The sequence below is a fragment of the Nilaparvata lugens genome, chromosome X (genome assembly GCF_014356525.2).
Source record: "Nilaparvata lugens isolate BPH chromosome X, ASM1435652v1, whole genome shotgun sequence".
In the NCBI taxonomy this organism is placed as follows: Eukaryota; Metazoa; Arthropoda; class Insecta; order Hemiptera; family Delphacidae; genus Nilaparvata; species Nilaparvata lugens.
The window spans coordinates 80,150,671-80,168,907 of record NC_052518.1 but is presented as its reverse complement, the minus strand read 5'-3'; the positions used below and the strand labels follow the sequence as shown (position 1 = coordinate 80,168,907).

The window sequence follows — 18,237 nt, the reverse complement described above, 5'->3', positions numbered from 1 at the left end:
CTGTAACGGTTTTTTGTGATAAATAATTTTTTGGCTGTAGTCATTTACTGTTCTTCAATAGATATTGGAATTGAAATAATATTTGAACTTTACATTTCTGAACAATTAGAAAATATGAAAGATCATATGAATGATATTTTATTCGTTTTATTTATATAAGGTCACGTTACAATAGATATAATTTCGATAATAATGCACAATGTAATTGTGATACATATTTTTTCTTAACTGGAATCATTTTATTCCAATAATAACAGTGTAGTATTATGCAAAGAAAATTATTTCAGAAATGCTAGAACATAATTATATCAAATGGGGTCATATTGAACACGCACAAGTATAATGATGAAACTAAATTCACAGGTGCAGGGTTAACATGATGATAAAATATAAGTTGAAATTGAGAAATAATAGAAATTATACACATAAAGATTAGACAATACAAACCTGACAATAGGTAGCGTTCTGAATTTTGTCTTTCAGTTTCGACCCTTTTTCGGTCCATGTCTTTTTCCCTTTTATGGAAAGGGTATATTCAATGATATCCAACCGTTCAGCTTATTCAAACGTTCCAAATCTACAGTTTCTAGTGCAGAGATCAAAAGCTTTTGATACTATCCCTCTCTCTATCCTATTGAAAAAGCTGGAATTGAGTGAAAAAAAAGAATCAACAACATTTTGCAAGTTATTAAACAGGTCGAATTCACATTCTAAAATTAAACAATAAAACAGATATGCAAAGTATCAAACAATTTGGACTATCACAAGGAACGATTCTGTCACCTCTACTTCTTCTGATTTGCTGGATTATTGACAGAATTCATTTCCCATTATGAAAATTCCAAACGGTATTGCCTTACATTTTCTGGTGATACTGCTTTAATCTTCACAGGTTCAACTTGGAAAGAAACATTTTGCAAATCAAGGTCTTTCAATAGTGCTCAAGTCGTGTTTAACAAACACATTTGAACACTCAACAAACAAATAAAACTGAATTTAACATGTTTTCTCCCAATAGAAGTGCCCAGCCGCCAGAAGATTTGACACACTTCAAAAAACAGTAATGAGCTTATCTCAAAATTAACAGACACTCACATTCCTTCCAACTCAACCCAACTCAACTTACGTCACCACACCTTATCATCCCCAATCTCAAGGACTAATAGAAAGAACACACTCCACAATTATTGAAATTCTACAAGGACTCGAAATTAAATTCCCAAAATATAGTGTTGAACAAAAACTTCGATTAGCTTTGCGAACCTATAACAATTCGATAAAAGATCAATTCAACTTAAGCCCAAATGAACTAACTTTCGGAATTCAGAATTATTTACCAAAAAATCAAGATCAGGATAATCCCGCAGTAATCACGGAAGAACTTGCTAATCAATACTTCAAAGAAATACAAGCGTTGAATGATGCCGTTTACAAGAAAATAATCGAGGAAAAAGAAAAACGAACAGAAAAATGTAACAAAAATAGAGAGGAACCACCTGAAATACCAGATAGGATATTCATCAAAAACCCGAAATTTCACAAAAATGTTCCAAGGTATAGCACAGCTACTAAGGAAGGTGATAGGTTTAAATTGAAAAGAAATGTAATCAAAGACCACCCTAACAGAATGAAAAGGCCTCGTAAAAAAGTAAAAGATAATCTAATTGTTGCAGATGAAGGCAATGACCATCCTTCTGTTGTTCCTGATCCCAGCAACGTTGACGTACAGACTGACAGACTTGGCAAAGACAGCAGGAATAATTCCGATTAAAATAGGACAATCTATGCTCATTAACGACACATACAAAGTTATCCATTTTACTAACGTGACTGACCTTAAAATACAATCTTTGAAATCACAGACTCATATTAATAATCTGCAAGTCGCTTACATATCCTCTGACATTATTGAATCCTTGAAGAAAATTTCACTCAACCAATATTTTAAATTAGAAATGATTTCTGAAAATAAAAATAAAAAGGTAAAATGTGGACTTATGAATGGATTAGGAAATGCCATATCATGGTTGACAGGGCTTATGACTGCTAATGACAAAGAACACCTCGACAAAGTTATTGATAAAATAGAAAATAATGAATTACATCTTGTTAAAAATGAAAAACATAATTTTGAAATGAACCATGAGTTAATTAAGAAATTTAATTTCGATGTTGAGCATATTAATTCAAATAATAAAGCATTAGAAAATATTACTAATGAAACTGCCAATATTGTCGAAAATATGCAAGCTGTTGACTTAATTACTTTGACTATACAATTGTTGGATAATGAAATAAATGATGTTGTTAACTCGTTGATGTATTGCAAAGAAGGGAAACTTCATCCATCAATTCTGAGCTTTGATGATTTTCGTAGGTTAATTAATTATAAGAATTATTCATTAGCTAGTAGAGATTCCAGTATTTTATGGGAAATTAGTAATAGCACTTGTATTTTATCGAGATCTGTTATAACTTACATTATGGTATCCATTTACCAAAATTAATGATTTATTTGAAAAATTTGACCTTCTGTCTTATCCTGTTGAAATGGAATCAAATGTTCACACCATGAAATTAAAAGAAAAATCGACATCTGTGTCTCAAAACAAAAAGCTTTGGAAACTGACCAATAGTCAAATAATCTCTTCTATTTTTTTTTTTTGTGCTTCAGGAGAAATTATTCATGATAACTGTATTTTGTCTGTAGTAAATAATAATGATTTGAATAGTTGTGTAAGAATAGAAATAATTAATGATAGACCATTTATGAATTATTTCGAAAATTGTAAATTGTATTTTAGGATATAAGTTTGATCAAATTGATATCAATAATGGCACTATAAATACTCCTTCATCTTTCCTTATCAATCTGGATATCAATGATAAAATGACAGATGTAAAATTACCGTTCACTTCAGTTACCACATATGCACAAAAATTAAGTCATGTACCAAATAAAATTCATACTAAACTTATCGATTTGAAAGATGTTAGTGAACTTGATGATATTGAACCTAGAGATTTTGATATAAATTTTTTAAGATTCTTTCGTTCTTAAGACACGCCACATTGTAATTTTTGTTTTAAGTACATTTATACTTCTTGTAATTTTGATAATCGTTTATTAAAAATTTAAGAAGCCAACCAGTGTACTAAATTACCGAATTGATACACAAGTACCAATATCATCAACCCCTACCATAAGCTATATTGTACCACCTAGAAATTAGATCTAAGTTAGTAAACCTTAATTTGTAACTTCATTTTAATTTTTGTAATTTTTGAGTGTCCCAAATTTATTTTTTGGGATGAAAAAAAACTTAAGGAGGGAGGAATTATGTAAACTTAAACAATTGATGTGCTGACTACTATTTTTGTCAGTACCGCTTAGTTTCGCTCTCAGCGCGCTCATTTAGTTAGTCTACTCCAGCCACTTGATGTGTTAACCTGTATTTTTTGCAAATAAAATTTCTTTTTAAAAAGTGAGTTTTAATTAATGTGAACGTGTTTTATATATATAGTAATTGTGTACTGAACATCTAGATTGAGTGCAAGACATGTCATTCAAGATGACTGTGTCACTATAGATGATTGCCGCCTACATAGTACCATATTATTAATCTGCTTGTATGTATGTTACAGATGAACGAAGCTACAAGATGTCAGCAGACCAGCAGCTTGTCAGGAGAGTTTTGTATGTTGGAGGAGGCACTCAACAGCAACCTTCAGACACTCTTCCACAACAACAACTCTTCACTCAACCCAGCAAAGGACTTCCACTCTCTACTGAACAGCCTGCAGACAAAGATTGTTGATGTTATAGGTTAGGAGTTCCATACACACAGGCCAATCAAGGTCAACCTAGTGTTGGAGGCTACATACCAATGCAGCCGCCTTGATGAGGAGAACATTGAGCAGGGAGAATTCCAGAATGTAGCCTTGAAGACTCTATTCTATATTCAATGTCAACGATCTTGCTGGAATTATCAGGGAGGCATGCAAGAAGCAGTTGGAGGAAGAGGCCAAGTTTGAGGGCAACTCTAGTGGATGGAGCCTACTCATCATCGACGGTCTCCTCATACACATAAGCAAGCACAAACCACTTTGAGGATCTTCCTACATTGAACTGCCAGCCAAAATAGCAGCAAGAAAAGCAATCATCAATCTGAAGAATAGCGATCAACAATGTTTCAAGTGGGCTATCCTTGCCAAACATGTGCAAGGAGCACATCCTGAACGTGTTAACAATAGATATCATCAGCCCGTTGAAAAATACAATTTCAATGGAATATCTTTCCCCACCACTATCAATCAAATTGACTGTTTTGAGAGGGATAATCTGAGTGTAACTGTCAATATATATGGGATGGATTCCAAATGTATTATTTATCAGAGATGTGTCACAAAAGAAATGGGGGAGGATCATTTCGATTTACTACACCCCCATGACAATGATGGTAGTGAAGCCACCACCACTGCTCAGGACAGCAGTGAGGCCACCACCATCACTCAGGACATCAGTGAAGCCACCACCACCACCACTCATGAAGAAAAAGAAGAAGAAGAGGAAGATCTCAAGTCATTACTGTTTCATAAAAAACTTTGAAAAACTTATAAGATTTCAACTTACTAAAAACACACAACACATCATCATCATTTGTCATCGATGCTTTACACACTACACCATCAACAATAATGGAGAGAAGAGGATGAAAGATCATGAGGAATACTGTGCCAACAACCAGACTGCTAGAATCATCATGCCTCAACTCAAGGAAGATGAAAGCCCACCAACAATGAAATTCGAGAAACATTTGAATAGATTTAGACTACCATTGGTGGCCTATGCAGATTTTGAATGTCTACTGGAGAATCCTGAGGAAGAGCAGCAATGGATTGGGAATGCAACCAGAGTGATACAGCGTCACACAGCAATGAACTACTGCCTCTACTTTGTCAGGGATAAGAACCTATTACCATCATGGCTGACAATCACCAACCTCATCCCTAAGGAGCCTATTGTCTACAGAGGACCTGATGCAGCCAAACACTTCATCAAAACTCTGACTATGCATGCGAGAGATCTAGATGAGGCAATCAATCATCATCAAATAAAGATGCTTCCACTTACTGAGAGGGAGAAAGCCAGACACTAGGCTGCCACCAACTGTGAAGCCTGCGAGAAACCATCAATGGTGACAAGGTGTATGACCATTGTCATATAACAGGGGTCTACCGGAACGCTCTATGCAACACATGCAACCTTCAAAGATGTCATACAACATTCATCCCCATTTTTCTCCACAACTCTTCTAATTATGACACCCACTTGATTATACTGCACCTTGGAACCAATAAAGAGCAGCTGTCTGTCATCCCAAACACATCAGAAAAGTATATATCATTCACCAAACAAATTTCCCAGCAACTGCACCTACAATTCATCAATACCTTCAGATTCACATTGGACAGCCTGGACAACCTAGTCACCAACCTTGTCAAGTCTACTGAAGGAGTGTCAACAGTGCTACCACATACTGTTAGAGAATTTGGAGACAAACTGGAATTGGTTTCCTGAAAGGGTGTGTTCCCCTATGAATATTGCGACTCATGGGAGAAACTGAAGGAGACCGCACTACCACCAAAAGAAACATTTTTCAGCAAGCTAACTGACAGCCACATCAGTGATGAGGCATATGAACATGCCCAACAAGTGTGGGAGAAATTTGACTGCAAGAACTTGTGAGAGTACAGTGATCTATATCTCAAAACAGATGTTCTCCTTCTGGCCGATGTCTTTGAAAGCTTCAGAGATATGTGCTTGAAAAACTATAACTTGGATTGTGCACACTACTTCACATCACCAGGCTTCTCCTTTGATGTTATGCTGGAATATACAAAAGTTGAACTAGAACTCCTAACTGACTATGACATGTTCATTGAACAAGGCATCAGAGGTGGAATAACAACATGTGTTATTGACATGCCATTGCCAACAATGCCTACACAGGAGTGCCTGTTGACCCCGAGAAGCCCACATCATATCTCCTGTACACAGATGCAAACAACCTGTATGGCTGGGCGATGTGTCAACCACTCCCATGCCAGAAATTCTAGTGAATGGAGAAAGATGAGTTGGAGGGGGTGAGCAGAGGTATTGATGGTGTTGGAGATGTTCAATCATTGGCTACATTTTGGAGGTGGACATTGAGTACTTAGCTGAGCTACACGACTCCCACATCGATTTTCCATTCCTAGCTGAGAACAAAAAAAGAGCAAATTCAGGATTGTTGAGATTGATAACAACTTTAAACAACCGTGAATGATATGTATGTCATTACCGCACCCTCAAGCAAGCAGTACAACATAGATTGGAAATCACTAAAGTTCATTGGGGTATAAAGTTTGAGCAGGAGGACTTCCTAGCACCCTACATCATGCTAAACACCAGACTTCAACAACAGTCAAGGAACAAATTTGAAAAAAAAAATCTTCAAACTGATGAACAATGCAGTTTTTAGCAAGATGATGGAGAATGTTTGGAAGTGCATGAACATGGAGCTTGTCAACAATCAGAAACATCTAAGGAAACTGATTGCCCAACCAACCTACAAGGACTTCATCATCTTTGGAGAGAACATTTGTGCCATGACACTGCACAAGGAGAAAGTTGAGATGAACAAACCTATCTACATTGGTTTCACAGTATTGGACATTAGCAAGACCCTTATGTATCAATTCCACTATGATGTGATGAAACCTACATACAAAGAGAACCTGCAACTGCTTTACCAGGATACTGACAGCTTATTCTACATTGTGAAAACTGAGAACCTCTACAACGACATCATCAACAACCAGAAACTGGAAGATACATTTGATACATCTGAGTATCTGACCATCCAGTCATACTATTGAGACACAAAATAGATGGTAATTGGATAGTTCAAGGATGAATATGCCAGAAGAGCTCCTCGTGAATTTGTAGGTCTACAATCGAAGCTGTATGCTACACCAAAGATCCAAGTCAATTAAAGAGTGGTTTGATAAAGAAATCTGAAGGAGTGAGGAAACCAATACTTGTACAAAAACTGTTGAAATCCCACCCAGATGCTGAACGAAACATTACCTTTCAGGACTACCTCAACTGTCTCTATGAGAACAAAGACATCTCTAGAGAGAAGGTGATCTTTGGTACCAGGAAGCATCAAATCATGATGCTAGTTTAGAAGAAAAAAGCACTTAACAATGCTGATGAAAAGAGACATATATTGGATGATAGAGTTCATACTTTGGAATTTGGACATCATTCTCTTTCTTGTGAAAAGAGCAATGATGATGATGAAGAAGTTGATGAACCATCTACAAAAAGGTTATGCCAGAGTGATAATGAGTAACAGCCATCATTGGAGAGCTGAACATTGTACTTTGGGATACTGATAAAAATTGATCATTGTTATAAATAATATACATTGACGTCAATGCTATCAATGTTATTGAACTCATGAGAGTCAATGCTACATACACGGATTTGTGCAATGTGTGTTCTGCAGAATGATTCTAGACCATTCCAGCAGAAAACCTTGTCACATGGACTTCTGCCCTCAATGGCATGAACAGGAAAAAGAAGACAGGAATACCAAAAAAGATGCATCATCTCTTGCATAGGAGGAAGTATAAAAGGATGAGACTTTGACCATCAATCATCATCAGACAATCATGGCAAGCATCTACCAAGCAGCACTCCACCTTGTGCTAGCACTCTGTTTTGGCGCATTGAATCCAAAGTACAGGACAGAGGAATTTCTCACATCTGGATACGTTAAACATCTGTCATATGCAACAGTGTCTGCTAACATCCTGGATTCCTGCTCTAATCAGTTGGCAATCGATCAAATGTACAGCGATGTCAGAAACTGGTACATGAATATGGCCAGGGAACAAGCTGTGGAGGGGGCTCTCTGTAAATGAGTCCACTGTGCATATGATCTGTGCACCTGTCTCCACCCAACATTCACATTGCTAGACTTTCTGGAAGTGGTAGTCGCAAGGTCAGTTGAGGTCTGTGCATCGTGCTGTGAAGAACAAGCATCCATTGGTAATACTACTCCAGCGAGTACTGCAACTGCTACAACAACTCTTACTGCTACTACAAGCTCCTAGTACTACAACTCCTGTTAGCACTACAACTCCTGCTAGTACTACAACCTCAGATAGTACTACTCCAACTAGTACTGCAACTGCTACTCCTGCCACTGTGCCAGACCCAGTACCAACATCAGCCTGCAGTCAAGCAAGCAGACATGTGTGAGTGCAGAGACTGCCTACTGAGTAACCAGCAACCAATGGATCATACAATCATTTCTGAACTTTGGAGATAAGGACCTGCCTGAACTGTTTGAAACGGCTCAAAATTTCTTGGAGACATCTTCTGCGATGCTGAAGTGTCAAGCTGCACCAATCTATGTAAGGGTGCAGTCATCTTGAAATTCGTGTTCAGCAGAGGATTTTGTGAGATAAGCAATTGACTAGGAGATTTGTATCACTGGATAGTTGTTGATATATTGAACTAAAATTATCCTTATGCACTATATATATTTATTTTTATGCACACAGTGTAAATAAAAATCAAGTGATACCACAATTGTTGTACATTTTATTCCATACAACCTTCAACTTCTAGAGTGAGATGAAGCTAGCTTGCTTCATATTACATCCTATACTGTTAGACATTTAACCCTCCAATAGGCGCATGGTTTCTCATAACGTGGATAGGCATGTGGGGTACAGCTGTACCCCACAATGAATATATTGGTTTATCATCTTTTAAGTTGAATTTTGATTCAATATGACATCAAGAGGTCATTTATACACCTTTTATGAACTACTATGTGTTATTATGTTCCCAATGAAGAAACCAGCTATGACCATATCATACAAAGTTTAAAAATGTGATCTTTCATAAATTTGTGTCTAGAATTTTGTTCAATATTTAGGCTTCTAAAACAAATTTTTTCTTCAAAGTAACATATAATTACAAACAATTACTCCCATTCACTATTCATTTCTTGAGCTAAATTTATTGGATTTATGTAATTTTTTGCAATGGGAACATGCAAGAAAATGATATATATATACAACATACAGACTCATTCCCACTTTACAAAATATTGTTCAAATCATATTTATATAGTTCATTCTATTTATTTACAATGCAAATGACACTAATGTAATAACATAGGTAGATAAAATATTAGGTAGTACTTGTGCTATTTTTCTTCTAAATTTATAGGTGACAAAGTCCAAAATAAGGTTAGAATTTCATATGTACAATTTTTATAAAATTTTAGTCCAAGATAAACATGGAAACTATAAATTTTGAATTTAGATGGCTTCAATTATAAATTGATTTAGCATTTCGTCATGAGAATGGGAAATGTCAGTTAGCCTAAAGTTACTATCAGTCAGATCAATTTCTCATACATGAATAAATTGAAAAATTCAATTTCGAAAAGTGCTTCCCTATTCTCTCTTTCAGGTCCAGGAAATCTGACTGATGTTTTCACACATTTTTTTGGAAGTGAATTTTATTTCTTTATCTCATAACATTTCTATCCTTGTCTCTCACCAAGTATAAATATGCAAAAGGAATGGCATCATCATCCCCTTCAACAATGTCCAAAATCTTATCATCAGCTCATAAGGTTGTTGGAGTGCTTCTGCTGCATTGAAATCTTGAATATTTTATACCACAATGATCTTTTCAATCACCATTTTCACAGAAATTTAGTCCTCATCTGATTGACATATCTTTGATGAGTACATTACAAATATTATTCGTTTTGCCAAAGCAAAACACAAGTAGGCGTGCGGGGTACACTTGTACCCCAGAGCAATTCAATCTATAGTAACTCAGCTATCAATTCCTATTAACATTTCTAGTCGTTTGTATCTTGTAACTGAAGATTTGGTTTGAAGGTACTGTAATGCCCACCTTCCCCTGGTGACAGGATGAGAAATTTACTGAGTAAACAAAACTGTTTGGGGTACACCTGTACCCCACACGCCTACTGGAGGATTAAGATAGATTCAATACAATAGGAAGGTCTGATATAATATATATATATTATAATCTATATATAATAATATATATATATAATAATCCTACTCTGATAAACTTATCTTCATGCAGAAAGTTGGGTAACTTTCAAGATGGTTGAGGTCAACAACTTGCTATCATCATGCACTGCTCAACTTGATCCCTATATAAATGCTAATTAACAAATTCATATCTCCAGTATGGATAAGACAGTGATAGCGCCAGAGCTGCACAGACAAGCTTGGCAGAATTTCCCGACAAGAAAGGTTACAGTCAAAGGTCTTGATGACCTCTATCAGGCTGACCTTGTTGAGATGATACCGTATGCTCAACAGAACAAAGGTTACAAGTACATTATTACAATCATAAATTGTCTCAGTAATTGTCTCAGTAATTGCTGTACCAATTAGGAATAAGTCAGCCAATGACATTGTTGGGGCTATGCATCCTATATTCAAACAATATCCAATGAAAAATCTACAAACCGATGATGGTAAAGAGTGGTTCAATACAAAATTCCAACAACTTGTGAAACAGTATAATGTGAATCATTACTCAACTAGATCAGATAAGAAGGCATCTATAGTGGAATGCTTCAACAGAACACTCGAACGAGGAACCTATTGTTGGACAGACATTCTAACCTCACTTCTCAAAGAGTATAATGCCAAGATTCATCGAACAATAGGTATGTGACCAGTAGATATGCAGAAGAAGCATGAGAAAGTGTTACTCAACTGACTCAGTAAACAGCATCAAGCCTATCGAGAAGAGTTGCAGAAGAAGAATGCAGAGTGTAAAGGTAGGTTCTATCCACGTCCTCATCAGGATATTGTGCCTGGTGACAAGGTTAGAATAAGCAAGTATAAAAAGACTTCTCATAAGGGATATCTAGCCAATTGGACCAATGAGCTGTTCACAGTAACACGTGTACATCCCACAGTACCTGTAACATAAGAATTGGAAGACTATAGAGGTGAGCCTATTCGAGGAGGGTTTTACTCTAAAGAAATTGTAAAGACAAAAGAGCCACGTGTCTTTGAGATTGAAAAGGTTTTGAGGAAAAGAGGGGACAAGCTGCTAGTGCGTTGGAAAGGATACAGTTCAAGTCATGGCTTGTGGATTGACAAAAGTGACTTGATCTAGGATGAGAGAGGTTGTACAATGGCAAAACTTGTTCAAAGCTATTGATTTTGATCATGTGGTAAAAGGTTGTGGTCTGAAAATGGACAATAAGAAGAAGTGGCATGGTCATTTGTTCCCCAACCATATAAGATGCATTATATGTGGACCTTCAGGGTGTGGTAAGACAAATCTGTTGTTCAACATGCTTTTTGATCCAAATGAAATACATTTTTCAAATATTCATTTTTTTCAAAGACTAAAATTTCAGTCCAAGTACAAGTTACTTAAAACCATCATGCAAGGATTAGGTGATGAGATAGAATATTATAGAGTGTGATACAAGTGAGGAAATACCTGAACCATATGAACTGCCTACCAATTCAATAATTATCTTTGATGATGTAATTTGTGAGCAACAGGATGCCATCAGGAAATACTTTAGTGCAGGCAGACACAGTGATGTCTATGTTTTTTATCTGGCACAGACCTATAGCCACATTCCAAAACAGCTGATTCATGACAATGCAAATTTTCTAATCATGTTTGAACAGGATGAGCTGAGCTTGAAACATCTGTATGGGGACCACAGTGGATCCGATATAACCTTTGATCAGTTCAAGGACATGTGTAACAAGGTTTGGTCTTCAGCTGCACATGCATTCCTTGTCATTGACCGCTCATCAGGAAAGAATGTGGGTGCTACAGAAATGGTATCGACATCTATTTAGTTGAGGTGTAAGCCTAGTAGAGGATCAGTCTGTTATTGTGAGGCAAGCAGGATGGTTCGACCTCATCAGAAGACCTAGAAGGAGGTTGCTCTGACTATCAAGGAGATTGCAAAGCTAAGACGTAACATCAAGAGAAAGCATAAGGAGTTCACATTTGGAAGAGAATTGACAGAGGAGCAACATGCAAAACATTTCAAACCGCTAACTGAACCACTGGAAAAAATTATCGAGACTCTTCAGATTCCTGCAGCCCAGCAGCAACCACCTCAAGCTCAGCAACAAGCACCTCCAGCTCAGCAACAGCCACTGGCTCAACCATTAGCAGAACAACATCAGCTTATTCCACCTACACCGCCAACAACTCCAATCTGACCCAGATGTGTTGGACATCCATTACCACCACAACTAGATGTTGTTGAGGAGCAGGACGAGGAGGAGTCACTGATCTATGAATCATTTGGAGAAGCATCAGGCTCCACTCCTGCTCCAAGTACTTCAGCAGTTGCAAGAAAATTATTGTCTGAGGCTAGGGCTTGGAATGATAAGGAGGAGGAGGAGGATATTGAGGCAGTGTTGAATAACAGCAGTCCTAAGGAAGTGCACAACATTTATACTCAAAATGGATTGAGTGGAACCAAAGTGGGTCCATATGTTTATAGAGCAATGTTGAATGATAGTAGTGCAGATACTACATTTGGACCATGAATAGTTAGAAACAAGTACTATTTGGGTAGTAGGCATCTAACTTTTGGAAGTGATGGCTCAAAGATTGAGCTGACTGACCCTGCAGATGGAGAACATAAAAGGATTTTTGATGCAACACCTGGACTATGTGAGCTGCTTTTTAAAAAGAAGCCTAACAAACAACTTGTAAGGTCTATTGACTCAAATGCATACAAATGCATTCTGTATTTAACTAATTTGTATAGAAAAAACTTTGACCCAGTTGGACGTATTATAAACTCCAATGATGCCAAGTACAAGAAGACAATTTACCCACTGATAAGAAATGATAGGCCTAGTGGGAGAGGACTGGTGACACCATTTAATATTGTTGCAAACAATGCTACCAGAATCGAATACATCTACTACAATGATCCTAATGAACTTGTAGACAGGCTGAGACTGTTGGACCAATCTAGAGCAGTTGGCAATACTGGACATAAGAATGAAATCAATTCCATTCTAGAAGAGTTGGTGGAAGGTGGCTACATAGATGGCAAGCCTGCACACTAGTTGTAATATAAGAGGAAGGTTGTTACTGCAACTTGACATACAGTTGAGAGTGTTTCTACCACACACTGCCTTCTATATACAATGGCTCCTATGGGTGGAAGAATTATGGATACTTTGGGTAATATCAACGCTCACCACAGGCAAGTGATTAATGTGACAAATCCTCGAAATGATAGTGACACTATAAATCTGATCACATGCAAAGATCTTATTTGGTCATGACTGCCAAAGTTCAAGAGTCTCATTGATACACAATCATTTACAAGTCTAAATAACTCTATACTGACAGATATACGAGATCCAATTGAAGACTTGCATGGGTTGAACAAGCAATATTTGGATAAAAGATTCTGAGAGCTTATCATCAAAGTTTTTGAGAAATATATTGATGCTTTATTCATTATACCTGATTTACAAAACATGTTGAAGAGAACAGGAGGTTGGGATCACACTAGATTGGAAACTGAGATGATCAGACTTTCAGGTCTTGCTCCATCAGAGTCACCTGGAGGTATAAAACCAATTGACAACCTGTCTGAGCAGCATTAGATGGCGATCCACAGAGAGAGAAAGAGGTATCAAGTAAGAGGAGTTTTGTCAGCTATCAAGAACATTACCAGTGTGAACGTTAATAAGGCAATCGACATTCTACCAGTTGAACTGCATATCTCCGGCTACTAGTACTGCGGGCCAGGAACAGAACTTGCAAAGCGATTAGCAAAAGGTAATCCAGGAATCAACAAACTCGATCAAGCCTGCAAGGAGCACAATATTGCCTATTCCAGGAGTGTTGATATGGCAAGCAGAGCAGTAGCTGACAACATCTTGGCAGAGTGAGCTTGGAGTGTGGCAACATCTTCAGACTTGGGATTGGCGGAGAGGGCAGCAGCACTAGCAGTCACCAACATCATGAAGGCCAAGGCAAATTTTGGTGGAAGAGCAAGAGGTTGTAAGAAGAATTCCAGGAAATATCTGAAACATTGGCAGACATTGTCCAAGAAAGATGAAGGACTTTATCTGAGATGTCAGCAGACATCATACAAGATAGGTAAAGATCTGAGATGTCAACAGAGGATGGGAAATGGAGCATGCTGCTGTTGTCAATGCAGAAGACAATGATTGCTCTGCCTGACCGGGCACTAACTGATGCAGACCTCTACAAGTATGTGTGTCTGAACCTGAAACGATTCCGAGGTGTGTTTATGCAGGATGCTCTACCGGCTGCAGGACCATTGAGATGGGAATGTGGTATCATCAATCTTGACAGCAGTACTGGTGCTGGCACACATTGGGTGTGCTATGTGAAGAAGGATAATGTCGTCCACTACTACATGCATCGAGGGTCAGCACCAGCAGCAAGGATCGAATATAACTATGAACAAAAGCAGGAAGATCTCTATTCTCATATTTGTGGACATTTGTGTTTGAAATTTTTGATTGATGGAAATGAATTATTATAATCTATGAAAAACATGTATTATTATTTTTCATTGTCTTCCCATCTATATATATATATATATATATATACTTAGTAAGAACATATTGTGAATCATTGTGCAATGGTACATTGAGCAGTCAAGACCATGATGCTCTGCTTTGGAGATGATACATCTGTTTTGAAAAGTGACTTTTACCCGACTCTTGATACAAGCACTGATGAATGGGAAGTTGGTCTCATCAGCTTCAACAGCTGTAATTCTATACCAAATGTTGAGGTAGGGTACAATAATACACTGCACTATTATGCACCAAAACTGTCAAATTATATTGTGAAGAAATCAGCAACAACTGACCTGGCACTGACACATCAGGAGCTAATATCAGTTGACAATTCAAATATGACAAATCATTGGTATGGTTATGTACATAATGTTGAAACCAGAGGCGATAGATGGAAGATTGGAGTAAGAGAAGAAGAGAAGGAAAAAGAGGATATTGCATCCAAGGTGATGCTGGATACGAGGGCTGAATTTGGACCAGATCTCCAGCATATATCATTACCAGAGGGCAGTTTTGAATTTCAAACTATTGCCACTCTGCTTAGAGCAAAGTTACATAACCAAGGCATACAGTTCTCATTGGCTGTTGATCCATCGACCTTGAAATGTTCAGTTCTGAGCAATGCCAAGTTAGATTTCAGCCCAGTCAATTCAATAGGACGTTTGTTGGGATTTAGTGATAAACGAGTTGTAGAGGCCAACAAGGAGGCTAAAGGTGATTTTACAGTACAAATCAATAGACCTAATGTACTGCGTATAAAGTGTAACATTGTGGGTGGATCCTATTTGAATGGCGTCAAGGATCACGTGATCTATGAGTTTTACCCAAATGTTGATCCAGGGTATAAAATGGTTGTAACCATTTCTATACTACCAATTTATTCACCTGTGGATGTCAAGCAGATTGCTAGCATTTCATTGGAGGTGGTTGATGAGAATGGACATCTGATAAATAATAGAGGTGAGGAGATTAATATTACTCTGCATTCAAGACAGCATAAGTGGGATGGTGCTATTATTCTCAAAGTGGAATTAAGGATTGGATGTGGAGGTGCCATGGAGGGCGGTCCAGAACCTAGAAAAAAAGATAAAAGGAGTGCAAATGCTTGGTGTGTCATTCGACATTCAACCTCTGTAAAATTAACATCAAGAAGCATCAACTATCTAAAGGAAAGAGGCTGTCAAGTGAGACAACATTAGCAATGGGAGTTTTGGATGTGACAAGGAATTGACCTTCATTGGACACCAGTATCATTGGCTATGAGTACCACTCTCATGACCCCTGTACCACAAGCTTCAATGCCAATGATGAATTGAGGATACCAATCCAGCAACAGGACATTTACACACTGCCATGTGAGAGCTATCTACATCTGGAGTATACAGTGCTTGGAGCTGCAGATGCTGCTGTGGCTGGAATGCCATGTGTGCCTGGATTCTTTGCCAATCTGTTTTCAGAGATACCTTATGAAATCAACGGTGTGGAGTTGGCCAGCATACGTAATCCAGGTATCACCAGTCTGATGAAGAATGCTATGATATTTTAGCAAGATGAATGCACAAGATGAAATTGGCTGGCTACAAGTTTAGCTCAATCACTGGTTTTACCAATTTTGCTGTAGATGGTACAAAAATGGATGTACCTCTACGATACCTGCTGGGCTTTGCCAAAGACTATAGACAGATTCTGCTGAATGTGAAACAAGAGCTGGTTTTGAGATGTAGCCATAATTTCAATGACTTTGTGAGTGTTGCTGGTGCTCATGTTACAATCACAAAGCTTTTGTGGAGAATGCCATATTTAGAAGTGGCTGATGATGTAAGAATGTGTCTGCTACAGATTGTGCAGAATGACACACCAATCAGTATGCCATTTTGACATTGGGAATTGTACAAGTACCCAACCTTGCCGCAAACTACAAAACATATATGGACTGTCAAGTCAACAACTCAGCATGAGAAGAGATGCTACATTGTAGTTGGCCTGCAGACTGCAAGACGAGGTGTAGCAGCAGCTAACAGTTCAAAATTTGACAAGTGTAGTATGAAGGATATTTGAGTGTTTTTAAACAACAAATACTACCCGTATAAGAGAATTTATGGCGATGATAATTGTGTCTACACCATGTATACAGCTTTCAATGAAGTCCACAATCATGATAATTCTTGCTCAAGTAAACCTCTGCTTGAGACAGGAGCTGTAAGCACTGATTTGGATTGCTCCCACCAAAATGAATCACTCAAAACTTGTAGTGTCAATGTGAGGATTGAGTTTGAAGCTACTGCCAACATTGCAGCAGATACAAGAGCCTACTGCCTGATCAGTCATGAAATGATTAAAGAGTACTGACCATTGACTGGTCTCGTACAGTCAGCATAGAGAAAATATAAAATACTTATGAGCTGGATTGTGCAGCTCATTCTCATTTGGAGCATCGAGTGATACAGTCATGTTCAAGTCAGCTACTGTTACCTTCCCTACTAAGGAAGATGGAGAGATAAGTGAAGGAGAGGATGTGGTAGACAAACCGTTTCTTAGGAAGAAACAGTTTTTTACTTTCCTTGCCCTATTACCATAGGTAAGGAAAGTATTGCTTTCCGAAAAAAATTAAGGTACCCCATTTTCTAAATTTCTATATGTTTCTAGATCCCCTGAGTCCAAAAAAGTGGTTTTGGGGTATTGGTCTGTATGTATGTGTGTGTGTGTGTGTGTGTGTGTGTGTGTGTGTGGTGTGTGTGTGTGTGTGTGTGTGTGTATGAGTGTATGTGTGTCTATGTACACGATATCTCCTCTCCCAATTAACGGAATGACTTGAAATTTGGAGTTTACTACTTCGATTTTTGGTTCCCAATTATCAGGATTCAAATACAATTTGAACAAAAATATTTAAGTGGAAAAGATTGAGCATGAAAATCTCTACAAAAAATGTTCAGTAACATTTTCACCTAGAATTGAAAATAAGCTTGAAATTCAAGAAAATGTTATTATTTCAATTGCAAACTGTTGGAAACTGTTGATTCTATTGAATAATTATTCACTATGAAGAGATAGCAGACTTTGTGTGTCTTCTGCGTTATTGTCCTGTCACCAGCTGGCATATTTCTTTGAATAATAGTAGACTGTGATGCGCATGAACACTAGCGTCAGGTGATCAATTTTCATAACGGCAAGGAAAGTTCTGTGAGTGTGCCACACCAGATTTTTCTTATTACAAGTGCTTTCCTCAACATACGTTTAACACCAATTAATATAGCTCTGGAATTGTAATATAGCTCTGTCCTCGTATTGTAAGGAGTGTAGATATCCATATAAAAAAACTTTAATCATCTCCATTTCCTAAATAAAACTATCAGGTATTGAATGAATACGATATGAGTAACAATGTTTGTTAAAATTAGCTTAGGATGAAATTCCAGACAGAATCTTCGAGGATATCCCGAGAGGTTTCTGACTTAACTATAAAGTTGACAAATCTTGTAAACTACCTATAATAGAGTTAATGTATCTTTCTAGTCACAACCTGACTTCAATTATTCGAAAGACTGT

The 18,237-nt window shown here is 37.4% G+C and overlaps 1 protein-coding gene across 1 annotated transcript in view; it reads right to left on the bottom strand.

The window, feature by feature from the left end:
- Positions 1-564, bottom strand: part of LOC111056644 — a 36,597-nt gene extending 36,033 nt beyond the window's left edge. Inside the window, exon 1 of the mRNA XM_039441714.1 lies at positions 448-564. The gene's annotated coding sequence lies outside the window, so the exon portion shown is untranslated. The remainder of the gene's footprint in view (positions 1-447) is intronic.
- Between the last annotated feature and the right edge of the window lie 17,673 nt (positions 565-18,237).